Raw genomic sequence first — 21,665 nt, 5'->3', positions numbered from 1 at the left:
GAACAGGTAAAGAAAATGCGGTTTATATATACATAATGGAATGTTTTTCAGCTTTAAAAAAATAAGGAAATGTGCCATTTGCAACAACATGAGTGGAACTTGAGTGGATTATGCTAGTGAGAAAGGAAAAGACATTACTGTATGATCTCACTTGTATGTGGAATCTAAAGAAATAGCCAAAATACACAATAAACAAGGTCATAGACACAGAGAACAGATTAGTGGTTGCTAGAGATAGTGGGGTGTGGACTAAGGGAGTGTGAGAAATTAGTGAAGGGGGTCAAAATGTATAAGCCCTCAGTTATAGTATAGACAAGTTATGGAGATGTAATGTACAGCACAATGACTATAGTTAATAAAACTTTATTGAATATTGAAAGTAGCTAAGAGAACATATCTTAAAAATTCTCTCATGAGAAAAAAAATTGGAACTATGTTTGGTGATGGATATAACTAGACTTACTAAGGTGATCATTTTGCCAGGTATACAAATATTGAATCATTATGTTGTACACTTGAAACTAGTATGGTGTTAGGTCAATTATGCCTCAATAAAAAAAGGAAAATACATATGAAAAATAATTCATTATTTTGTTACACTGCCATTAGTGATTTTTCTCTGTTGGTTATGGAGTACATATAAAACTTTTGAATTGTTTTTAAAATTCTATGATAGCAATAAAAAATAGCGTCAAAACTGTATTAGAGACTGAAAAAGTAGAACGTATTTAACTATTCTTTTCTCTTTTATGCAAATTTCATTTTGGTGGCTGTCCCCAACTGGTATGCAGTAAATTCATGCTTAATAATTCTAACTCTACTAATAGAGGTGCCTAGGAGCCAATGTGCATGGTATATCTACAATCATTTCATTCACTAACTTGTTCATTCATTCATTTATCAATAATCACTTATTAAAATACTATTTTGATGCTGGCTTGTATTACTTTTATTATTTAAATTTATTGAATCGTAAGAATTTCCAAGCTACTGCATGGTATTAAAACCCATAGTAATTAATGACTACTACAATTCCATCAAGTTTTTATATAGCAGTTTTCTTAACCATTTTATTGTTGGCTATTTTTGTTATTTCTAGAGTTTTTTGCAACTGTAGAGCTGTAATAAACATCTGCATATAAAGCATTTAGCTTGTCTAGGATTATTTCCCCAGAACTGTTTATCACAATTAGAATTACTGGGTCAAAGAGAATTAACATTTTTAAGGCCCTTTGTATATTACCAAATTGCTTTACAAACTATCGTTATCAATGTGCATTACCAGCAGCAAGATATCAATTTAGCTTTATAAATAAAAATGCCACTTTGATTATGGACAGCACAAATAAAACTGGAAAATAGCAATAAAATCTTAATACAGGACATTAGAAACCAACTTATTCTTGACAATTTCAAACACACATTCCTTCCAAGATGAAAGAAAAAAATTTCCTCTTAGTCTTCCAGATGGCAAATTTGTTTCCTTTAAAATATGTTTCCCTCTGAATTTACAAAATAAAAAAATCAATTTTTTAGTGTATAATAAAGAATGCAAATACCTGTAAAACAGAATACCTGACTTTAGGTAAAGAATTGTAACTATGCTTCTAAAAGTATAGTTTTATTTGTAAAAACAGAGGCAATAATATTGTATGTGAAGCTGTCCTTCCTTAGTAGATTGTGGTCTAACTTCCTCAAATCTATTTTTAAACCTAGTAGGAGATTGGCATTTACTAGCTAATAAATTTAGGAGCATGTAATTGGGCTTACCCCCATAACTGTATAACTTATATTTGGGTACATACATCTATCCTTAATTCAACCTGACTAGAAACAAATTTATTCCAGCTTTGCATTTAGACTATTTTTCCATATTGAAGACAGTGATATTCATCAACTTTCCCATACCAATTTCACTGAAGCAGCAAATCCAGTTGGTGTACTGTACTTTACAGTGGATGTTTATTTACTATGCTGAATAATAATCTGACATCATTTGGCTTCCTGATATGGTCTGTGATGTTCTCAAATGAAGTTTGATCCCACTTACATCTGTATTGCTGTAGGTATGGCAACATAGTTTTGGAAAACCTTACTGAAGGACCCCATTCCCTTTAGACACATACACAGAAACATACATGTCAAAAAATTGAGCGCTAAATAAACATTCTTTGAATAATGACTAGGAAAGAATCTCAACTGTTTATCTTCAAGATCTTTTTACCAGCAAGAGAAATTTTAACATATTCCATTTAATGATCTAACACGGACACTCACATTACACTTTCATATATACACAAACTGTAGTCAAAATTGCCTTTGTAAAAGCTAAAATATGTGAAGCATTCCATATAATCACTAGAATAGGATAAATTACCCAGTTCTAGCTCTCATTTGTTGATCGTTAATTACATTAAAAGTTCTCAAATTGTAACATATCAAATTCCTTACATTTATTCGAGAAAAAAACAAATATATTAATTTATCAGGATTCAAAAGAATTTGATTGCTTACTTGTAATACTTCATAGACCTTGCAGTGCAAACTCCATATTGAATGTTGCAATGATTGATTTATCATCTGAGTAATTATTGGAGACCTACTTATTTTATGTGTATGCAACATATTAAATAAATCTTAATGTTGTATTTAGTACAGGAAACAAAGAATGAACTGTCTTCAAAAATAGAAGCTTACGTTGTATTTATGGTCTGTTGCTTGGAAATCAATGGTTTTTTCTTCTGGGCATTTGACATCGCATTCCACTCCTGACTTTCATGATATATTACTTTCCTGACCTTCATTCTCTAATTGCTGTTCTCTGATGATTCTTTGCCATAAGAGTGGGTGACTCCTAAGCATATTTACAGAATTCCTCCTCTTTTTTTGTTTTAGGGAATTCATACACTCAGAAGAAAAACTTTACCAACTTTATTTTGTCTGCTTTCGGTTTAGTAACATATCCTCTTGCAATTATAAATCTTCAGATGTCTCTTGAAAAGTATCAACAGATTAACTATCAAAACCTAAAGGTGGACATGTCCAAAACTAAAGTTGGTACTTTTCCTCCTCCACAATCTACCACTCCTTAATTTTTCATTATTTTCTATGTTGTTACCATCTTTTTTGTTTTCCTTTGACACCTGCAAGTCATTTTCTATTACCTCATTCTCATCAGCACCTCAGCACCCACATCTTCTTTCCATCTTATTAGCCACCCCAAGTTAGGCCCTAACCATTGTCCAAATATGGATAATTACACAGATTTTAACTTTAGAAAAGCTTCCTTGATCTGCCTTGCTCCTTGGGCTTATTTGTGCTTGTAACATTAAATTTAAATTACTCACTCTGCCTTGCCAAATTATTTTCACTTTCTTTCTGGTAAGTTTTGTTCAATACGTACAATTTGTGTTTCTTTTGACTATACAGTTTTCTTTCTTCTCAAGTATGTGCTTTCTCTCCCTAAATCCAAATCTATTTTCAAATAAATCCCTCCTATTTCTGGTGTGCATAATTTTAAGTTGCATTCAGCATTGTGACATTGCAATTAGACTACTAACTCATCTATTTCTCTAGCACAAAGTTAGAACGGTACTTGCCAGGATTAGCACTTACTCTTGTTCAATTAGTATTTTTGTTGACTAAACTATGCCATGGGGTAAATGTAAATATACAGATATATACATGCATCTGTTTTTCATGGGGAGGGGGCAGTTTTTAAGTGTGTAATAGATAGTATCAGAAGAATATTAGAATCTATATAAATCCCCATTTCCTCTTGTAAGAACATAGAAATATGAGATTAAAATAAGAAAAATTCAAATGTTTATAATAGTTAGCTACAGAAAATCACCCAAGAGACTGTTTGTGATATGTGGCTGAGAAGCTTGAGAATGCCTAGACTCAATTTATGTAAATAAGAGTACAACCTCAACTTTAGCCCAGAAATGTAACAAACTTAGAAACTAGAAAAAAATCAGTTGTATTGAGAGGTATCTAAAGAATGGTGTGAGCAGAAACGGGTTGGTCTGAAAGAAGTCTAAAAAAAGGTGAGTTGAATAATGTGAACATTTGTGAACACTGACAGACGGAGAGGAATACCGAATCTGGGAGGATACGAGCCTTCTGAGGGAGGAGCCATTCTCTATGCTTTTCCATGTTGTCAGTAAAATTTCACTTAGGATTTCCCTGGGCTCTGACTCAATGAACTGGATAAACTTTATTTGCTTCTCCAGATTAAGTCTCCCATCTTCTCTGCCTTGCTCTGTGCCCAGGTTACCTTCCTCAACCTGTATGTGAGGACTTAACTCAAACTTTTACTTGGTCTCAGTCAATGGGATGGAGGGGTGGGGGGAGTGTACCAAGAGGAGGAGGGAGAGCAGGAGAGGTCAGGGTGCAGTCCTTGACCTAAAGCCAGAGTTTCTGTCAGGTGGCCTCTCTTCAAAGGTTACAGCTCTCACCAGGTTCTGGTCACAGCTAGCTCTCCTTGACCTTTCAGGCCACGCACTGGGAATACTTAGCATTGTGTTGAGAATTCTTGGGTTCTTCAACTCATCATCATCATCCCTAATCTTGACCATGCCTGCCTAAATGGACCTTTAACTATAGGCTCTTCAATTACCCACTTTGTATGTGTCATCTGCTTCTTCCTGGGACCCTGACTGATACACATCGATATCACCTAATGAGTGCTTTTTAGCTTCTTTGGAACTCTGATACTGAAATAGGGGAATCATTCTGATAGATGATTTTACACATGTATGTATCTGTGTGTGTGTATATATGTATGTATATGCATGTGTGTGTGTATATATATATATATATACACATAAATATATATAATATATATATACACATAAATATATATAATATATATATACACATAATATATATATATATATATATATATATATATATATATAAAATATGTGTGTGTGCATGCATAACCCCCTTGTTATAAAATAATGAGCTTTCATTCTAACTTAAAAATCTGTCTCTAAAGGGTTTGTCTTGCCTAAATAAATCTTTGAGAACATGTCCTATTTTGGGTACACTGACCAACGTGAAATGTGGGGCCACTGGGCTTTAGGGAACCTTAGGCTGAGTGAAAAACAGGCATACGGATCTTACCTAATTTGAGGGTTTTCTAGAAAAATGTCAAAGTTGAAGCTTTTGAAGCCAGAAGCTAGTTTATATTTTAATCAAATAGTGGATGTTTTATGATCAAGTTGGGTCAAATCTGGTTTATTCTGTGGAGTAGAATTACTGGAGCCATCCTATATCAGAACATATTCTTTAGTTAGATGATCTTTATGTGTTTTTAAACTATTGAGTCATTTTTTAAGATCTGTAACAGGAATATTATCTTTTAGCTTGGGGCCAAAAATTTGCATTTTGATAGCCTACCTAGACATGATAAAAATAATTCTCTAATTTTCTAAAAAGATAAGCAAAAGATCAACAACCATAGAGAAAAAAAAAAAGCTTAGATATGAACAAGCATTTCACAGAAGTGATATGCAAATGGTGCTCGACAATATGAAAAGGTGGTCAAATTTGCTCATAAAAGAGATCTTAGGACTGAGTGAGATTTACAAACTGAGCCTGAGCTATTCCATCACTTCAGAAAATAAAATTCCCAATGACTGCTAGGTTCATGTCAAAACAAAACAATACTTCAGAAACCAACTTAAAGAGGCTCCCATTCTCCCACATAGGCAATTTAAGCATGAATAAGGCATACTATGTGAAGGCAATTAAAACATAAAACATACTTAAATCCATGAAATAAGTCATCATGATATTAAAACAACTAATTTGTAATATTTGAAGGATGCCAGGGAAGCAATTCCTTATTTTGAAAACTGATAAAAAATGGAAAGAAACAAGCATTTAATGTGTATTTCCTGTACAAAATTATTTGTGTTGACAAGGAAAGTTTCTCTTAATAGAAATATTTCAACCACTAAGTGAAGAAGGAATGATAGATTTAGAACAGTACCATTTTCAATCCCTAATGCAAATGCCAGGTAAAGAAAAAAATATACACTGACATATAATCATGTGTAAGATATATACACAAGCACACATGATCAATTATTATTGCTATTATTATTCTGAACTGTTATCTGTTAGAGCAATTAAGAATTAAAAAATATTTTCACTTTATCTTCATTTATTCCTTCTATGTGCTTTCTTTATGCAGATCTGAGTTTCTCATCTATTTTATTTTCCTTCTTTTTAAAGAAGTTCTTTTAATATTTTTTGCAAGGCAGGTTTACTGTTACCAAATTCCCTCAATTTTTGTTTGAGAAAGTATTTTTCCTTAATTGTGAATGATAATTTCATTAGGTACAAAATTCTAAGTTGGTGAGGTTTTTTTCTTTCAACACTGTAGCATTTCACTTTACTCTCCTTTTGCTTACATACTTTGAGATGTCAAGTGTGATTCTTATCACTGTTCCTCTATAGGAAAGGACCCCTCTAGGTTCTTTCAGGATTTATCTTTTACTTTCTGTAGTTTGAAAATAATATGTCTAAGTGTAGACTTTTTGACATTGAGCTTGCTTGGTGTTCTGAGCTTCCTGGATCTGTGCTTTGGTATCTGACATTAATCTGGGGAAATTTTCAGTCTCTCTTGACTCAAATATTTCTTCTGTTTTTTTCTTTCTTCTTCTGGTATTCCCATTATATGTACGTTACACCTTTTCTAGTTATCCCATGGTTCTTGGATATTCTATTCCTTGTTTTTCAGTCTTTGTTATCTTTAATTTTCAGCTTTGTATGTTTGTATTGAGATATTCTCAAGCTTAAATATTGTTTCTTTAGCCACATCCACTATTAATGGGCTACTAATAAGGCCATCAAAGGGCTTCTCCATTACTGTTTTTTTTTTTTAAATCTCTGACATTTCTTTTCGTTGTTTTTCTTAGAGGTTTTACCTCTCTGCTTACAGATATTCCATCTGTTCTTGCATGCTATTTACTTTATCCATTAGGCCCTTTAGCATATTAATCATAATTGTTTTAAATTCCAACATCCCTGTAATGTCTGATTCTGATGCTTCCTCAATCTCTTAATTGTGTTTTGTTTTGTTTTGTCTTTCAGTTATATGCCTCTGTTTGTGTTTGACTCTTTGTTTTGATAACTGGGCATGATGTGTAAAACGAACTGCTGTCAGTGGGCCTTTGTAATATAGTGGTGAGGTGTGAGGGTGGAGGGAGGAGTTCTATAGTCCTGCCTAGGTCTCAGTCTTTTAGTGAGCTTGTTTCTGGACTGTGAATTTCACAAATGTTTTTGAAGTTTTTTCTGCCCCCTTATGTGGGAGTATGGGCAGAGTGGGTTGGGGTTTGGATTTCCCTTCACAGGTCAGTTAGGCTCTAATAACATAGCAGGTTAGGCTCTAGTTAACAAATTTCTCCCAAGGGCACAACTTGTTAAGAACAGAGTGCTCTGGCATATTTCAAAATGGTCCCCTTTCCCCTCCTTCTACCAAAGTATGAGAGGATTTTTCTCCAATATTTACTGTGGGAACCCAATCGAGCTCCTAGAGGTAAATCTCACAAAATTGTGGTGGTCCCCCTAGAGTTTTTAACTCAGAGTTGTCTGCACTGAGCTTCTAATTTGTCAGTTACAGTTCAGATTTTCCTAATTAGCCCTGGTTACCACAGTGGTTTCTACTCATGAGTCTCTGCTATGATAAAGTTGTTCATCTATGTATTTACCTGCTGGTACCTCCAATTTTGGAAGCAGCTGTTCTCCCTTTGTCCTCACTTCTTGGAGATCTGTAAAGCATTGTTGCTTTTGCAGTCTGTTCAGCTTTTTGCTTGTTAGGATGGAGTAGCAATCTCCAAGCTCCTTACATGTGGAAATGGAAACCCTGGTCATCTTCTATATTTCATTAGTGTGACATTTGCTGACTCTGAATTCAAGTTTAGTTGTGAAAAGGACTGTCCCCTCAGCACAGACTGCTAAAAGGGGAAACTTATGCAAAGTGATCTGAAGTTAGGATAACTAGGAGATTGAAATTGCCAATATTTTTTAGGGGGACAATGCTCTGTTCAGTTTCAGACAAGATGATTTTGAGGTAATAAGATAAAGTTCATATACAAGTGTCTCTTAGGCAGTTGGGAAGATGCATATGGATGCCTATTCTCAGTCCCACCCTATGTGTGATGGTTCAGAACTGGGCATCTAACACATTCTATTTAGGGAGGGAAGTGTCAAATGCATTTCAACTACTTATTTGAAAAGAAAAAAAAATCATCTAAACAAAGTAATATTTCCTGGCACATAAATTCTGATCAATTCTTAAATATCTATCTACTTACTAACTTACCTACAGCAAATTATTAATCCATGGTTAGTCTATCTTCCTCACAGCAGACCACCTAATCCATTTGTTCCCCTGTCCCACTGTTCAGCTGATGTCTTTCAGGAAGTGCTCATTAATATTTATATGTTCTTAAGCAAAATAAAATTAAGCAGTAAGTCTGCTTTTAACAAAACGACATAATATTCCAAAACTAAAAGCAAATGACCTTTGGATTATTTATACTCATACTCTTCCCCCATTGGCATAGAAATAGGAGAGTTGGTTTACGAACTGTGTATAAGAGAGAGAAACGATTATAGAAACTTGAATTAGTAATAATGACAGCTAATACAAATGAGGAAAGATGCACAGATAGAAAATAAACAAAGTAGACTATTTTAATGATTTAAAAGGAGGATTTTAATTCTAAACTTTATCAGTATTTCCCTTCAGCCTCCTGGAACAACACTCTTGCCCTGTGGACACACTTTCAGGAAGCAGAACAGCGAGGAGAGGTTAACTACAGAATTTTACCAAGTAAATGTTTCACTTCAGCTGCATCATTAAGAGTGACAGAGACATGGCCAGAATTTCAGATGGGTGCCAATTGTGACTCATGAATAAAAATAAGGAAAGATCAATTATAAATATTTGCTTGACAGGAAAAAAAAAAATCCCAGGAATAGAGGACACTATTTCCATGTCCAGACAGTTCAGTGCCAACTCAGCACCCAATTTATGTACTGAATTCTAACCTGAGTATATGTTTAGTCAAGCATTGTAGGTTTTTAAAATAGTTCTTGTGAGCTGCAGAAATTTGATTCATGGCATCCTAAGTGAGCAAGGCCAAATGTATATAATCTTGAGTTTATGAAAAGGTGTTTCATGTACATGGGCCTTTGTCCATTTCACCATCATTTCTCTCAACTCCCTACAACCTGAGGCTCAAACTCTCTGTCCTGCTTTCTGGATAAGGCCTGAACACTTGCCAAGCAGGAAAGACTCCCCAGAGTTTTGCCCTGAAATTCATTTCCTCTTTGCCTCTTTATCTTCCATTTACGAATTTTCAGCTCCAGCCAAAATCAACTACTTAAGCCTCTTGCTTTTCAACCTCCTATTATTTGTGCAAGTAGCTGCCCCAACTGCAATACTCCCTACCTTGGGCCCATCTATGTTCTCCACTTCTTCCAGGAAGCCTTTCCTGATTCTCTAGCCAGACATAACATCCTCCTCCTCCTCTGAAAACACTCATTGGCTACACAAGTTTTTTTTTGGCAAACATCTCCCATTTCCCTTAACACCAGTTAATGGTATGTTTATAAGGTGTCCCTCAAACTATATCACTGTGTTTCCCGTGACAAGTGTTCATTACAGGGCACCCTACTTAGGCCCTCATGCTCTGAGAACAGGGTCTAACTTGGGCGTAGGCTGGTGAAGCATCCTAGTCTCAAGTTTCATATTTGCAATGTGAAGGCCCAAGGGCAATACCTTCTTTGTGCCAGGCATTGTGTTTGAATCTGTGACTCTTATTTCTCATCTTCACACTCCTAAGAGATGGGTGGTCTTCATTGTTTATAAATCAGGAAACTTAGAATTTAAATAAGTTAATCAAGGTTATGCAGCTCATAAACATCTGAGCATGGCCTCTATCCCAGCTCCATCAGCCTCTATATCTTACTTGCTTTTTCAAGTGCCCTGAATATTTTCCCTATATTTTCCTTATTTGAACATTTATCTTTAAAAAATAGAATAATTTCTCACACAGAATGTATCTGAGTTTACCTTTTCTTTTAAGTACAGAAGCCCAAATTCTCTCTCTGCCTATCCCATGTCTCAATTTTTTTCCCCCTAATCACCCTCCCCAACACAGACACACACACACTCACTGTCTCTTTTTCTGGTGTACATGTCTGTTTTGCATGTGGTGGAAGTTTCCGTATACTTAATACAAATTTTGAAATTCCTTTCTGGTCACTCCAGGAACATCACAGGTAAAAACAGTAGGGTCCCAGACAGCAGTTGGGTGCAGTATTTCCCACCACAGCCCCCTAAACCAAGACCACTGTGACCCCAAAGCCATTGATCAAAGGAAACTCACTTCTAAGATTTACTCCAAGGAAAGGAGCTCACTCTAAGAGGTGACAGACTTCTTGTACACAAACTTGCTCCAAAGATATTTTGGTGTCAAGAAGGAGTGATGCATTTTATCAAATTCCTGCATTTATTTCTCAGCTTATTGTCTGACCCAAATCTTAGGAATTTGTAGCATGACAGGAAACACTTGCATACAGTTTCAACATTATCCCCTCACCCAGGAAGAGAGTATTATAAAAAGTGATTCAGAATGCAGTTTTTCCTTGGTTTGCATCCCAGTTCTGCTGCTTACTTACTGTCTGGCCTTGCTTCAATGTTATTATCTCTCAAATGTAGATGATATTATTGCCTATTTACAGTTGTTGTGACTGGGTTAAAACAAGAAGAATGCCTGTCTCAGGATAAGTACCCAAAATGTTAGCTATTACTATTATTATTGATTTCCCAAGATTTATGGTGACTATTGAATCACGATTAGAAGAAAAGAATTGAAAGACACTAAGAGAGGCTAAACTGATTTATATTATTTATGTTGGGGTAAAATTCATATAATATAGAATTCCCATTGTAACCATTTTGAAATGAATTGAGTGGCTTCCAGTGTACCTATAATGTACAACCATCACAAATATCTGGTTCTAGAACCTTTACATCACTTCAAAATGAAACCATACCTATTAAGCAGTCGGTCGCCATTTTCCCCCTAACCCTCAGCTCCTGGCAACAACTGATCTGCTTTCTGTCTCTACAGATGTGTCTAGTTCTATGTATTTTATTTAAATGGCCTTTTTGGTCTGGCTTCTTTCACTTAGCATGTTTTTAAGGTTTGTTCCTGTTGTAGCATGTATTCTTTTTATTGCTGAATAATATTCCATTGTATGGACACATGATATTTTGTTTACCCATTAACCACTTGATGGACAGTGGATTGTTTCCACCAAATATCAGCTTTGCCTGAAAAACATTAACTAATAGTGGGGCAGTAGAACAAGTGAATTATGTTTCAACTATTGTGTTTTTCCACCCTTTCACTTTCAACCTATTTGTGTCTTTAGATCTAATGTGAGTCTGCTATAGATGCCATATAGTTGGATCATTGGTTTTTTATCCATTCTTTTAGAGTGTAGGTAGGTGATGGTAACAGCTAAGTTAAACACCACAAAGCATTCTTAGTGAAATGTAGCTATTTTTTCTTCATTGAGCATTCCCCTAGTTGTGGTATGTTTTTGGTTAGATTTTCCAGAGATCCAATCATAGCTTTTGTAGAAGGAGAGTTTGGAGTTCCCTACTCCATTTTTGCTGATATCATTCAGTCAACTGATAGTATTTTTAAAAGATAGTAGAATTTGAGGAACACAGCTAGAGTTTCAACAGGGAAATGAGAAAAGAGATTGGGGCATGTGTTCAGGGTCCCCAAGATTACTCCCAGATTTGATGATTCTTTAGAAGAACTGAGCATGTAGTTGTACTCATGGTGATGATCTTTTATAGTGAAAATACACAGAGAAAAATCAAAAGAGAAAAGACACATGAGGCAAGGTCCAGAGGAAACCAGGCAAAAGTTTTAAAGAGGCCTCTCTGAATGAAGTCAAACAGAGTACATGTAATTCCTCCAGCAACAAATTACAATGTCAGTAGTGACAAGCTCACTAGAAACTCAGCGTCCAGGGTTTTTACTGGGGGTTAGGCATGTAGGCACCCTCTGCCTAACTCACAAAAAATTTATAGACTCCTCAGAAGAAAGCAGGTGTACAGTATAAATGGCATTGTTTACAGAAACTGTTTAAGCATAGTTAGCCATTCTTATCAATTAGGGTAGTGGAAACCCTCCTGAAATCCCAGGTCATAGATATCAGCCAGTCTTGTAGCTGGTCTTTCTAAGATAGCAGTCACAGGCCTACTATACTAGTTCCTTTTTACATGAGGTACTTGCCACGTGGTATTAAATTCTGGGACATAAAGGAATGAAAAGTTTCTTAGGAAGCTTTGTAGTCTGTTTTGTGATACAATTTTCCCCATTTGTCTTCTTTTCTTTATTAAGAGATGTCAATAAAGACTTGCAGCCTCACGGTAACTGCAAGCAAAAACCTACATTAGATACATAAAAGAAAAAGAGAAAGGTTTCTAAGCACACCACTATAGAAGATCATCAAATCACAAAGAGAGCAAAAGAAGAATGGAACAAAGGAACTGCAAAACAGAAAACAAAATGGCAATAAGTATATACCTATCAATAATTACTTTAAATGTGAATTCACTAAAATTTTCAGTCAAAAGAGTGGCTGAATGGTTATAAAAGAAGACCCAACTGTATGCTGCCCACAAGAGAAACTGACTTCAGATGTAAGGACACACAAAGTAAAGGAATGGAAAAATTATTCCATGCAAATTGAAATTAAAAAAGCTGATATAAGCTATAGTTATATCAGATAAAATAGACTTTAAAACAAAAACTGATATAAGAGACAAAGGACATTATATAATGATAAAGGGGTCAATTCAACAAGAGGATGTAACATTTATAATTATGAGCTCAAAATAGGAGCATCTAATATGTAAAGCAAATATTAATAGGCCTAAAGGGACAAAGGCCACAATGCAATAATAACAGGGAATTTTAATACCCTACTTTCATCAGTGGATAGATCATCTGGATAGAAAATCAATAAGAAAATATTAGCCTTAAACAACACATTAGACCAGATGGATTTAACAGATCAATGTAGAACATTCCATCCCAAAGCAACAAAATACACATTCTTCTCAAATGTATGTAACATTCTTCAGCATAGATCATATGTTAGGTCACAAACAAGTCTTAATAAATTTAAGAAGATTAAAATCATATCAAACATCTTTTCCAACCACAATGGCGTAAAAACTAGAAATCAATTATAAAAGGCAAACTGGAAAATTCACAAATATGTGGAGATTAAAACAACATGTTTCTGAACAATCAATGCTCTAAAGAATTCAAAAGAGAATCAAAAATTCTTAAAACAAGGGAAAATGGAAATACACAGATGGAATCTTATGGGATGAAGTAAGAACAGTTCTAAAAGGGAAGTTCATAGTGGTAAATGCCAACCTCAAGAAGCAAGAAAAACCTCAAATAATCTAACATTGCAAGTAACTAGAAAAAGAACAAATGAGCCCAAAGTGAGTCGAAGGAAGGAAACAGATCAGCATAGGAATAAACATGAGACTAAAATGACAAAACAAACAAACAAAAAACAATGAAACTAAGAGCTGGCTTCTTAAAAAGATAAAGAAAATTGACAAACCTTTAGCAAAACTCAAAAAGAGAAAAAGAAGTATCAAGTAAAATCAGAAATTAATTAGGAGATAAAAAATGATACTGCAGAAATACAAAGAATCATAAGAAACTATTATTAACTATATACCAACTAATTGGATACCCAAGAAGATATGAATAAATTCCTAGAAACATACAACCTACCAATACAATCATGAGGAAACAGATAATCTGAAAATACTATTAGTCAGGAAACTAAATCAGTAATCTAAAACAAACCAATCAACAAAAGCCCAGAACCAGACAGCTTCAATGGTGAATTCTACCAAACATTTAAAAAAAGAATTAATACCAATCATTCTCAAAATCTTCCAAAACATAGAAGAACACTTTCAAACTCATTTTATGAGGTCAGCATTACCCTGATACCAAAATTGGACAAGAAAACAAAATTACAGATCAACATAGAAAATATAGATACACAAGTCCTCAACAAAATATTAGCAAACAAAATTGAACAACACATTGGTAGGATCACACACCATGATCAAGTGGGATTTATTCCTGGAATGTGAGAATGGTTCAGTATCTGTAAAACAATCAGTGTGATGCACCATATTAACAAAATGAAGGATAAAAATCTTATGATAATCTCAAAAGATGCAGAAAGAGCATCTGACAAAATTCAAAACTGTTTATATTAAAAACTCTCAACAAAGTGGTTATAGCGAGAACATCTCTCAACATAATAAAGGCTATATATGACAATCATAGAGCTAACATCATACTTCAGGGTGAAAAGCTGAAAGCTTTTCCTCATCAGGAACAAATAAGGACACCCACTCTTGCGACTTTTATTCAACACAGTATTGGAAGCCCTAGCCAGAGCAATTAGGTAATACAATAAAAGAAATAAAATGCATCCAAATTGGAAAGGAAGAAGCAAAACTGTCACTATTTGCAAATGATTTAATATTATATATAGAAAACCACAAGGACTCCACCAAAACTGTTAGAGCTAATCAACAAATTCAGTGAAATTGTAATATATAAAAATCAATAATATAAAAATCTGTTATATTTCTATATACTAATAAACTGCCAGAATGAGAAACTTAAAAGGATTATCCCATTTATAATTGCATCAAAAATAATAAATCTAGGAATATATTTAAGGAGGTGAAAGACATGCACACTGAAAACTGTAAAACACTGATGAAAGAAACTGAAGAAGTAACAAATGAAAAGATGTTTCATGCATTCATGGGTTGTAATAACATTGTTAAAATAGCTGAACAACCCAAAGCAATCTACATTTTTAATGGAATCCCTATCAAAATTCCAGTGCCATTTTTAACAGAAAGAGAACAAACAATCCAAAAATTTAGATTTATAAAAACTCCAAATAGCCAAAGCAACCTTAAAAAGAACAAAACTGGAGGCATCACACTCTCAGGTTTCAAACTATATTACAAAACTATGGTAATCTGTATGGTTGGTATTCAGATTAAAACAGGCAGACAGATCAATGGAGCAGAGAGCCCAGAAATAAGCCCATACATGACAGAGGAACCAGGAATTTACAGTGGGGAAAGGACAGTCTCTTTAGTAAGTGGTGTTGGGAAAACTGGACAGCCACATGCAAAAGAATGAAACTGAAATAATCTCTCACAGTGTACACAAAATCAATTCAGAATGGATTAAAGATTGGAAGATAAGACCTGAAACCATAAAACTCCTAGAAGAAACTTATATGGTAATCTTGGCATTTTTTTTTCTTTTTTTGGGTTTGACACCAAAAGCAAGGGCAACCAAAGCAAAAATAAACTTGCAGGACTGTATCAAACTAAAAGGCTTCTGTACCTTCACGGCCAAGAAAACCATCAACAAAATGAAAAGCCAACCTACCAAATGGGAAAAAAGATATTTTAAAATTATGTATCTAATAAGAGGTAAATACCCAAAATATATAGAGAACTCAGACAACTCAATAGACAAAAATCAAACAATCCAACTAAAACATGGGCAGAGAATACAACTGGACATTTTTCCAAGGAAGTCATATTGCTGGCCAACAGGTTTCATAAAAAGATGCTCAATATTACTCATCACCAGGGAAATGTAAATGAAAACCACAATGAGATATCACCTCATACCTGTCAGAATGGCTGTTATCAAAAAGTCAAGATACAACAAGCATTGGCGAGGATGTGGAGAAAAAGAAACTCCCAGGCACTATTTGTAGGATTGCAAATTGATGCATCCACTATGGGAAACAGTATGGAGGCTCTTCAAAAATTTTAAAAAGACCTAATATATGATTCAGCAATTCTACTTCCAGGTTTTTAATCCAAAGAACACAAAAACACTAATTCGAAAAAAATATGCACCCCCATGTTTATTACAGTATTATTTATCACAGCCAAGATATAGAAATAACCTGTGTCCATCAATGGATGAATGGATACAGATGATGAATTGGATACATATACAAAGGAATATCATTCAGCCATAGAAAGAATGAAATCTTGCCATTTGGACAACATGGACCTTGAGGGCATTACGCTAAGTGAAGTAAGTCAGACAGAGGAACACAAATATTGCATAATTTCACTTATATGTGGATCTGAAAAAAAGTGTGAGGGTAGCTATAATGGGTGAAGAGTCAAAAGTTACAAGCGTCTACTTATAAAATAAATAAGTCATAGGAATATGATGTACAACATGGTGACAATAGTTAATAATACTCTATTGCATATGTGAAAATTGCTAAAAGAGTAGGCCTTATAAGTAGTTATTGCAAGAAGAATAAATTTTGTAACTGTGTGGTGATGCATGTTAACTTACTGTGGTGATCAGTTTGCAGTTTATATAGACACATACATATATATATAATATATCAAATCATGTTGCACATATGTTTTATGTCAATTATATCTTGATTAAAAATAAAGACAAAAATTTTTTAAGGCTCTGGAGTGGCATTTTGTTTGGTTATGACACAATGCTGAAGTGGATCTTAAGGTGTAAACATAAATTTCCGGTTTCATTCAGACTTTGGAGGTAAAGTTTTGGGGAGAGGTGGGGCAGAATGAGGCAAATAAAAAAGCATGTCTATGTTTCACTTCAGTGTCTTGAACATACGGAGCACCAGAAAGTCCCACTGTGGGCCTGGTGTCAAATTGTATCGAATAAGTAAGAAGGCGTTTTCCCATCTCCTCAGGGTGACTGCTATAGAAGCAGCCCAGGTCATCATGCTAGCTGCTTAGGAGTTTATGATCAGTCACTGTGAGGAGAACAGGAGACAAGACAGAAGTGTCAGCTGCTATGAAATGTCCACAAAAATGCACATCATACCCTTGGAACAATGGAAGACATGACAGTGGGGCAGCACATGCAGGATAATAAAAGGGGAAAACATGGTCATTTGCAAATATATGTGAGTCATCCATGAAATCCATCTTAGTGGGTTTGGGCTACCATCACAAAATGCCACTGACTGTGTGGCTTGAACAGAAATTTATTTTTTCACAATTCTGGAGGATTGAAGGCCAAGATCAAGTTTTAATTTCTCCTGATACCTCTCTTCTTAGTTTATAGATGGCCAATTTATCTGTGTCCTCACATGGTGTTTTTTCTGTTTGTGCACATCCCTGACGTCTCTCTTATAAGGACACCAGTCATATCAGATTAGGGCCCTACCCTTATGACATCATTTAACCTCAGTTACCTCCTTAAAGATCTTATCTCCAAACAGTCACATTGGGGGTTAGGATATCAACATACAAATTTTGAGGGGACACAATTTAGTCCACAGTACCATTCCACACCTATTCTATAGAAATCATTTTATTCACACACCCCCCATGCAGGGTCTGCAGGAGGTTGGAATTCTAGTGGGTAAGCCAAGTTAACTGTATTGTTATTCTTAATCATATTATACTTCCTTTCTAATAGCTCATCCTGAAGCTGCTTTCATGGTTAATTTGAGTATCTGAAAATGATTAAGTGAGCTACTAGCTCTTTTCAACATTTTTAGAAAAGAAGCGACACCATGCAGAATCTTACATCAAAGCCATATAGAACTGTCATTTTGCACCCAGACCACGTTTGCACCCAGAACTAGTTTGAATAAATTCACCATTTTTAGAACTACAAATTATGTAAATGATCATCTCTTTTTAACAGTATTTATAACACTCTTCAGGTTTTATAAATTGTCTCATATATGAATGAATGATTAAATAATATTTCTTTCTTACAATGCAAGCTAAATGTAGTTATGCTCATGGAGGGAAACAAAGACAAGAATTGTAGGTTCAAGTGAAAGGCTGATCTCCAAAGTAGCAGTTGGCATTTCTAGGTAGTTTTAGATAAAAGGCTTAGTGAGCGTTCTTAGAGTCTGTCATGCCTTCCAGATGAGGGAAGATGTGGTAGGCTGTATGATGGTCTCAGGCCCAAGGTTTGTGTCTCTACCCTCTCTCAGGATGTACTTAGGCAGTTGCTGGCTTTGTTATAACATTGTCAATTTAGCACACTACATAATTTTAACTGTCTTTTTTTAACCTCATTTAATCTTTTCTTGGGGTTCAACACTACAGATATTTCAGAAGTGAAATCAGCTGTCACCATGGTTGTCCAGCTCAGCAGGACAGCATTCATGTGGTGGCCCAAGTGTGTTTTTGCTGCTGGTGTTGGCTCACGCACACCATGGGTTTTTTAGGGTTTTGTTGTTGTTCTTTGCTTTGAGATTTCATTTTAAGTAGTTTTATTACAAGCTGTTAGTATTTAGGACACTTCAGAACACCATACCCTTCTAAGTTTTGGTAACTGGTTTTAAAGTGTTACTACTTGAGTATTTTTCTTATCATGACTTTCAGGCAAAAGTACTACTCAGTGATTAAGAGATATTGATTCGATTAAACAGTTTATCCTTAATAACCTGAGACATCAATCCATGGATACCTGCTGTGGTAGTTTTACAATATTTTCAAGTAGCTTTGGTAAGCTTGTATTCTGACTTGTGGGCATGTGTTTCTAAACCCAACATGAAACTCCCTCATCTGGCCTGGGCTCCTCACTGCTCTAAAATAAATCAGACAAACCAAAGAGCTAACCAGTAGTATAGTCCACATTAATCAGCAAGCTAGAGGAACACAGCATATTTACTCAGTATTTATTCCACGAAAGCTCAAGTGATTTGTATCCAACGAGGGCTGAAATATGAGATTTCTAAGCCATGATGTTGTTTGCAGTGTATACCAAAATCCTCTATTAATTGCTATCTGGTACTCAGAGGGTCCTTCATCCAGAGGCTTGTAACTCTTTGGATATGTCCTAAAGTTCCAAGATTCACTTTCCCTGCAGATACTGTTCTTGTTGGGTATAAATAAGCCCTGGGTGTAAACCTCCTGAGGACCACTGGAACCTTCCCCCTAGGCATGCCCAGACTTCCTCTCCAGGAAGTGCTCCAAACCTAATGAACATTGTAGACAGAACCTAAGGTCATTTTCTACCTTCTGGCATTCTCTGCATCTTCCAAAGCTGAACAATGCTTTGGTGATAGCATCCAGGGCAGTGAGTTTTGGTATTATTGTGTCTAATTCTCTGTGATTTGGAATTTTTATGGAGCATGTATTGACCTAGGCCCACTTAACTATCTAAAGCCTCAGCCTAGGGGTAATAAATAAGATTAATATGGCATTTAAGATAAGTGGCACTGGGCATTCTCTCCATTGATTGTGGAATGTGTTAAGGTTGTCTTTCATGTCCACATAAGAGAAGAAAAAGGAAAGCTTAAAGGAAAGGACTCATTAAAAGTCCTTTGTCTAAAAACCTTGGGAAGTTTGACATCCTATTCTTCCTGACCTCTGAGTGATCACTAATATAGCCAGGGATAATGTTTTCAATGTCACAGTTTGAACATGGCCCAATATTTTAAATTAAATCCACAGATTAAGCCTTCTTATAAATTTCCTGGTTCTGTTGCCTTACATTATTGGATATATTTCTGTTTCCTTTGCTTTCATAGACCTAAATAATGAAAACTCTTTATAGTTCATCCAAAGCTCACTGACTCTGACATGTGGTATTCACATTTTTTGAGTAATTTCCAGGGTACTTCCTATTTTTCTGCTGAGTTGTATGCCAAGATAACTTTTGGAAGGTGCAGCAGCCTGAGTAATTGGCAATTACCCAGGTTTGTGTTAGATATGTTATAGAGGTGTTTCTGTAAATTAGGAATCCATGCAAACAGGTAAATTTCATTATTTAATAATAATTCTCATTGGGGGTGTTCCTTTACTTTGTCTCCCTTTTTCACATATTTATATGAAATTGCCTCAAATGATGCTTTCCTTTTTCTCTGAAAGAGCCCATCAATAGATGTCCAAAGACAGCCATAATTAGGTAAGCTGGCCAATTAAATAAGGAAACACAATATCTTGTTAGCAATTGGCATCAACTGTTGGGTGACATTTTGATAAACTGCTTCAATATAGTGTATAGCACTTTGGTGCCTTTTCACTTCTTAAAAGGTCACAGTCTCTGAAAAGTAACATCGAGATAGCTGATATTTAAAGGGTATAGGAAAATTCAAATAAATAGCCTGTTTCACGTCTAGATTGCTCTTCTCAATAAAATCCCTGACAGTCTACTTGGCTTTTTTTGTTTTGTTTTTGTACCTGTTAGGGGTCCCATTATTTTCAGGGGAAGATGATACATCTTTTTCTCTCTAATCCAGATTAGCTATCACTTGAAGTCTCAATCCATATTGTCAATAAAGAATTTAACAGTTGACTCAGTTGGGAAGATCTGTTTGGTTACAAGTGGCTCCCTTCCTGAGAAAGAACCAAAGATACTTCTACACCAATACCCATTAGTGAGACTTTCAGGAAACTTCTTCAAACCACTGTGAGGAGTGTGCACCACATTGCTCACGGGTGGAAATCAGTCACCTCCATCAAGACTCTAGGTTAGTGTTTCTTACAATATGACCCCACAAACCATCTGCCTTAAAACAGCACCTGAAATGCTTTATCCAAAATGCAGATCCTTGAGTCAAAGTCCAGATCAACTGAATCAGACTCACTGAAGGCGGAGATGAGGATGCCTTGTTTTTACAAGATCTCCAGGTAATTCTTAAGTGTACCTTTGAAAATTGGAGCTGTTTGCCATAAATATGTGGTCTGACCACTGGGGGAGAGGACTTTGAGCTAGGTCCTGCCTCTCTTCCTTTACACATATTAAACTTCTCATGTTCCATCTAGCAGAAAAATCACTTCTATTTCTAATACAACTTTAAAACGAAAAAAAAAAAAAAACCAACAACAACAACAAAAAAAACAAGTTGCCTTTTTCCAAAGTGACTCATCTTTTATTTTTGCCCAGATGGATGCAAAGGATCTGTTTTGCACATTGTGTGATGCTCGTGAACATTTTGGGGATGTGTATAACGTCATCATTTTATTAGGAGTGGATAATTTTTCTTTTCAATTGTCCTCGGTAGTGTATGAAGTGCCACATAAACTTCTTTTACAGCCTTGTTAGAAAGGTCAGAGTTGGAACAAATTCATGTCTGGGTGTGAGCAGAGTGTGATCAGGGCTTTGCTAAACAGGAATTGGTTGAATCAGCCAGTGGTCCCATTGGTCAGTCAGTGGGCCACAGTCACAAGGGTGCAAGTGTCATAACTGCTCTTTCAAAAAAGTGAGGGTGGATCTATTTTATCCTTTACCCAGTACATAATAAGTTTTATTGATTCTAAATAAGTATTTGATACTTAGTTCAGCAAATTTTGTACTTTTAAGATTCCAAAAAGCAACCTCCCCACAAAAAAATAGCTGAAAATACTCCATACAAATCGCAGGAGGTTAACAAGGCTGGAACAGGTTCATATGAAGTCTCCTCATTCCTAAATGGGCCATCCCTGGAGGCCAAGGCTCAAACAGCCAGTGAGACCCTGACACATGTGAGGCCCAGGTGGTGGTCACCTCACACTTCTT

At 35.4% G+C, this 21,665-nt stretch overlaps 1 long non-coding RNA gene and 1 pseudogene across 2 annotated transcripts in view; both read right to left on the bottom strand.

Annotated features, from left to right (window-relative positions):
- Positions 1-21,665, bottom strand: part of LOC105076878 (uncharacterized) — a 487,483-nt gene that overhangs the window by 43,170 nt on the left and 422,648 nt on the right. The gene's annotated exons all lie outside the window — the stretch shown is intronic.
- Positions 18,565-19,107, bottom strand: LOC141577843 (COP9 signalosome complex subunit 5 pseudogene; annotated as a pseudogene).

Source organism: Camelus bactrianus, chromosome 6, assembly GCF_048773025.1.
Source record: "Camelus bactrianus isolate YW-2024 breed Bactrian camel chromosome 6, ASM4877302v1, whole genome shotgun sequence".
Classification (NCBI taxonomy): domain Eukaryota; kingdom Metazoa; phylum Chordata; class Mammalia; order Artiodactyla; family Camelidae; genus Camelus; species Camelus bactrianus.
The sequence above is the reverse complement of the archived record's forward strand: the minus strand, read 5'-3'. Positions and strand labels throughout refer to the sequence as shown.